This window comes from Vanellus vanellus, assembly GCF_965231255.1.
Source record: "Vanellus vanellus genome assembly, chromosome: 2".
Lineage (NCBI taxonomy): Eukaryota > Metazoa > Chordata > Aves > Charadriiformes > Charadriidae > Vanellus > Vanellus vanellus.
Genome location: NC_138906.1, coordinates 37,336,325 through 37,342,207, shown reverse-complemented (window position 1 = coordinate 37,342,207; position 5,883 = coordinate 37,336,325).

The following is a 5,883-nucleotide window of genomic DNA, read 5'->3' as shown; positions in this document are numbered from 1 at the left end:
CACACTCCTTGGTCCTTTAAAAACAGAATAACAAATAAAAAGTATCTCAATACAACCTGTCTGTCCTTTCCTAGAGAACCCAAATAAATTTGAACAGTAAAGAGAAGACCAGCTAGGGTAGCCCAGGACACATGCCGCCTATTTGAGAAGACCAGAAGAGCTTGTCTTGGTCTAGAAGCTATGAAAACATGACTTTTTGAGAAACACATTAGTAGGAGAAACACTGGTTAGGGAAAGAGCTGGTTCATTAAAGGCGAAATGGATTCACAAATGAGCATTACAGTCTGGTTGGGAATAAACTTAGGCTGGGCATCTCAAGATGATTTTTAATGGTCACAGAAGAGAGGTTCAGGATTAGCTCTTCAATAGATGAGAAGAGGATCACAACACAGGCTGCTTTAGAATGGACCTGACCAGTTTATGAAAGAAGCTATGGCACGGCTGTCAGCAACAGCTGGGGATTATAGTTAGTGACCCGAAAAGGCCCTTTGCAGGCTCTCACAGGCACCAAGCTTCCAGGTCGAAAGGACTCTCTGCTACTCTGCAGGGAATCAAATTCCAATGTCAGCAGTACCGCGCAAACACAGGGACAAACACGATGCTTGTGAGCTGTGGAGTTTCTTTGTCTGTGCACAGGACACTCCCAAAGCCTCCACGATCTAAGTTTGACCATGGCCTCTCCAAGCTTACATTCCTATGTCAGACCTATTGTGGCTTGTATTTCAGATTCTTCTCTCATTTTTCACTCATTGTTTAAGACAGGAATGTTTAAGAGAACAGGAAAGGCCATAGAGACTGTATTTAAACTGGTAGAGGGAGAATGGGACTTAGCGTTCCCTGCAGGGCTTTGAAGGAGCTTTAGAATGAAGCAGGTAACCTACAGAAAACATGTAATCTGTTATTAGGAGTTAGCCCTAGCTGGCTGCAAGTGGTCAATATAGTAGCTAAGGATTAATAGCGGTCCTTAACTTGCTGGTTATAAAAATAGTTAAGAGCAAAATATAGGGACAAAACAGTTCTGCTGCTGTGTTGTGCTTACTGAGACATTTCCTGAAAAGTGCGAACAAACACTGATCAAACAAAAAAGCCCCCAAATGCAATATATTTAAACATCTACAATAATTTTTAAAGCCTTTTGGAAATAAGAAAGCAGCAAAGGAAACTTAAGTGGAAAGCTATCTCATGGATTAAAAACTGGCTTTGCAAGAAGAATGCAAAGAATAAATTTAAATTGCTAATTTCTGTGTGCTGTCAGATTAATATTTCTGCCACCCAGAATTCAGGAACATAGCTAATATTGGTTCAATTAATATCTCAAGGAGCTGCAGCCAAGTGGGGATTATAGAAGCAGAAACAGCACATGAGCATTCACTGGGGTTTTTTTAACTGCTTAATTAAATGAAGGATTATTCAGTTGTTTCCCAGAGACGACCTGAAGAGGGAGCAAAATGCCATTGTATTTTTCACTACAAGTTTTTTCACTAAAGTCTTCTAAGCTGTCCCATTAAGAGATAAGATATATTCCTCTCTCCCTTCAAGCAAATTACCAGAGTTCAGGACACTGCCAGGATCATACATTGAATATATGCCTAAAATAGAACCATGCTTCCAGCTAGTCATTATCCACTGGACTTTCCATTACAGGAAGAGATACTAGCAAAAAATCATGGCAGAAACGTAAATCCCTGATTACTTTATTCATGTGTGAGATCTTCAAGATGCCGGTCAGGACACAGTGCCCCAGCAGTGCACTATTTTCTGTGCAAGTATTCTGAGTACAAAGGGCTCAATGGATACCAAGAGGATATAAGGAAAACGATGTGACAGGAGTCAGAGGCTTACTTTCCATTAGGAGAGGATACTCACTTTCTATTCCACCTTCACACATCTCAGAAACAATTAGACTTTTGTTTCTTAAAACAGAGATGATTAATGCACACAAGAAGAGTACAGGAGAGTATCTAGACAATTTAGTACAAAAGTAACTGAGCAGCATAATAACGGATAAAATTTAAAAGTGAAGTATGAAGAAACATACTGCAAAGAACTGTTGAAGACAACTCAGACACAAATGGGTTTTAAAATAGTTTCCACCTCCTGGAGGAATGATTTTAAAAAAAGGTGCAGACTTTTTTTGCCTTTTTCTCTGCCTCTAGCACCATTCAGGAGAGATTAATCTTAAACTGCAGGGAAGACAGAATATTATGTTGTTTCATAATCCTTTATGAAACATGTATCTTTGTTTAGTTTTGTTCAGCACATTTCATAAGTAAAAAAAAAGAAAAAAAAAAGTCTGGAAAAGAGCAACAATTACTAAAAACAGGGGATTAGTTATGCCCCAGAAATTGAACTTGTTATTTCTGGGAAAAAAAACCAACAAACCAAATCAAAACAAACCAAACCAAAACTAAACTAAACTAAAAAAAAAAAAAGAAGCAACCACACAAATCCTCCCCCAAAGAAAAAACACAAAAACCCACCAAAATTATAAGCTACAACTTAGCAATGACTACATAACACATTTACTACAGAAAACTTTCTTCAGTCATTTGTATCATGTATCTGTAAGCCCCTAAATGAAAAAGCTCTGGGACTTTGGTCAAATTCATCAGGGAAAACAAGAAACTTAGAAAGTATATTCTGCTTGGAATATGATGAAGGCAAAGAGCTTAATATCATTTAAAAAAAAAGGTTTAGACACATACCCTAGAAGCATAAGAAAAACATCTGCAATGTTAGTAGTTTGGATTAAGTGTTCTCAGTGCTCTGAGACTTCATGCTTTAGGATAATAAACTCATCCTGGGCAGTTTTTAATGTCCACAAAGCATCCAGCATTGATCATTGTCAGAAATGGTGCTAAACTACTAATCTGCTCTGATACAACACCTGACACATTCCGAAAGTCATATGTAAAAAGAAGCAGACAACGAAGCTGGGATATCAAAACCTGATTATAAAACTACCAGCCAAGTGATAACTTGCTTGCAAAAGTTTCGAAAATTTGACACAACAGGCAGCAAAACTAGCATTAGATCTCCGCAGGGAGGAATCCCAGCTCTCCACTGACAGAAACAACCCATGGCTGCTACCACCTGTAGCAGCGGTTTCCTCTCAATGAAGACGACGGCCTGTAGATCTACAAATCATAAACGTGTTATCTCATGACTTAGTCAGGCTTCACATTTAACAGCCTCCTGCTGCTATACACAGAGCCCTCGCAGTTCTGCAAGGAACTGGGTATACACTTAAAAACATTCAGCCTGCCACAGTGCACTAGTTTTATTTCTGTGGGAGAACACAGCTAAATTTGCCAGTTTATCACCTTATTTCTGTTATAAATGGTTTCTCCTTTGAAAATCCTAAGGTAAACTCTCATCTGAACCATGGAGCCATGCTAGCGCTCTTATTTCATGAAAGGTCCTGCTGTCTGGCTTATAGTTTAAATACAAGAACCGTATAGGCTTTAGTGGATTACATGAGATTAGCATATCATCATTACATAAGAAGACCCAATTATATTCATCTCCTTACAAAAGGAGTCTTAATTTGGAGCTTTTCTCAGGGATAAGTTGATGCTTTGGAGACTAATTTGACAATATCTTCATTTAAGCTGCTGCAGAAGTATTTCTTACTGCATACCTCGGATTATTCAAAAGATCATGTCCCAGCTGACCATGTACATGAGAGGACAGTAATCTTTGGCTCCCACAGATACACAAAGCAAACTTGTAGGCAATTGTCATCCCCTCCAAACAGGATATGGATTAAATTGTTCCATCTGTTTGATTCATTAGAAAGAAAAATCATTAAAAAATAATTTGAATATGTGGTAGCTTTGACCAATTACTTGACACCTAAAAATAGAAATTGAGGCTAGTAGAAATTACTGGGTTTGTATTATGTTTTGTCACATAGAATCAGACTCTCAGACAATACTCAAGGACATTTATTATACCTGTTATTTTCAGTTGTCCAGCAAACTGTGGCAAACTCCACAATAGCATGAGACTAGCTTTAAAGTTAAAATATAATGGACTTAATAAAAATTATACCCTTTTATTAGTCTTTCAATTCTTGAGCCCTTAAAATTCTTTTGAAAACCTCAAAAGCAACAAAATTATATTTTTAGGAAAAGCTAAACTTCTGACAAATTGTTAGCTCCTGAATCTTTCAAATGTGAATGTCCTTGTGAGTTAACTTAATTAACTTGGCCTTGAGTCCAAAAATGCTCTTTTTAAAAATTACTACCTTGAATCACCTATCTTTTTAGCCTACTTTCACTATGGGAACTGGTTTATAAGGATTCAGAACGCATTTTCTGATAGTAAAAGAGAAGTTGAGGCAGTCCTATCCTAGGACAACTCTTGCATTTGGAAGTCCTTTCTTCTTTCCATGTTTCATTGCAAATTACCTGACTGTGGGGACTGAGGCAAAAAAAGGTTTAAGTGTGGTAGAACTAATAGGGAGGAATAAGCAGCTGCAGCACTGTTTTGGCAGACTATGAAGTTGTGTGAAGCTACTCCCTAGATAAGGAGGTGCTTCTCACAGGGAAGAGATTCCTTTTTCGGTGGGAACGTGATCTTTTAGAGTACGTGATGGTGTAAACAAGTAAAGTGGAAAATTACTGGCCTTGGTAGAAAAGTATATAAAGAGCACACTTGCTTAATAAAGCGGATTTTGATTTCGATATTGCATATCGGAGTCCGTGCATTTCAATCGCCACAAATGCTGACCCCGACGTGATGCTAAGGAAGAAGACAACTGGAAATAGTTGTGGGGACGGAGCCCAGTGAAGCTGAAGACAGCGGGCAGAGCTGTTGATGGATCTGGATCATATTTAAGAAGACACCTGTAGTAGGTGAGCCACTGGGGACATGGGAGGGAAGTCTGGCCGTCCTGACAGCGACACCTGACTTTATGCATTTACATTTTGTACCCGCTACTCCTCTATACTCATCCAAAAAAGACACCACAGTTGTGTTACTTGCCTCGAACCAAGAACTGGTTACAGAGAAGTTGTATCCCACACTTCTGTCTATCTTATACTGAAGTCCAAGGCCTCATTATACACTCCTGTGAGTCTACAGATCACTAGACCTCTATCAGTCTACAAGCAGCTACTAGAACAAATGCTTGAGCAGGGCAGTCCAGTATCTCAACACAGAAAAGAGCAGCATTGAGTCAATGTTCTCAGCTGGAGCTCTGTCACTGTTTTAAGTTGACAAAGATTGACTCTGAACCCTGTATCTTCTTAATTGTGGTGGGTTCACGCTGGCTGGACACCAGGTGCCCACCAAGCCACTCTACCACTCCCCCTCCTCAGCTGGACAGGGGACAGAAAATATAATGAAAGGCTCATGGGTCAAGATAAGGACACAGAGAGGTAACTCGGCAATTTCCATCATGGGCAAAACAGACTCAACTTGGGGAAATTAATTTAATTTGTTGCAAATCAAAATCAGAATAGGATAGTGAAAAATAAAACCAAATCTTAAAACACTTTCCCCCCAGCTCTACCTTCTTCCTGGGCTAAACTTCTCTCTTCTTCTCTGGGTGTTGTGGTCAGATCATCACACATTGTCTCTGCTGCTTCTTCCTCTGCTGCTCCTCACACTCTTCCCCTGCTCCAGCATGGGGTCCCTCCCACAGGAGACAGTCCTCCACAAACTTCTCCAACGTGGGTCCTTCCCACAGGCTGCAGTTCTTCACCAACTGCTCCAGCATAGGTCCCTTCCATGGGCTGCAGTCCTTCAGGAACAGACTGCTCTAGCATGGGTTCCCCACAAGGTCAAAAGTCCTGCCAGAAAACCTGCTCCAGCGTGGGCTTCTCTCTCTATGGGTTCACAGGTCCTGCCAGGAGCCTGCTACAGCATGGGCTCTCC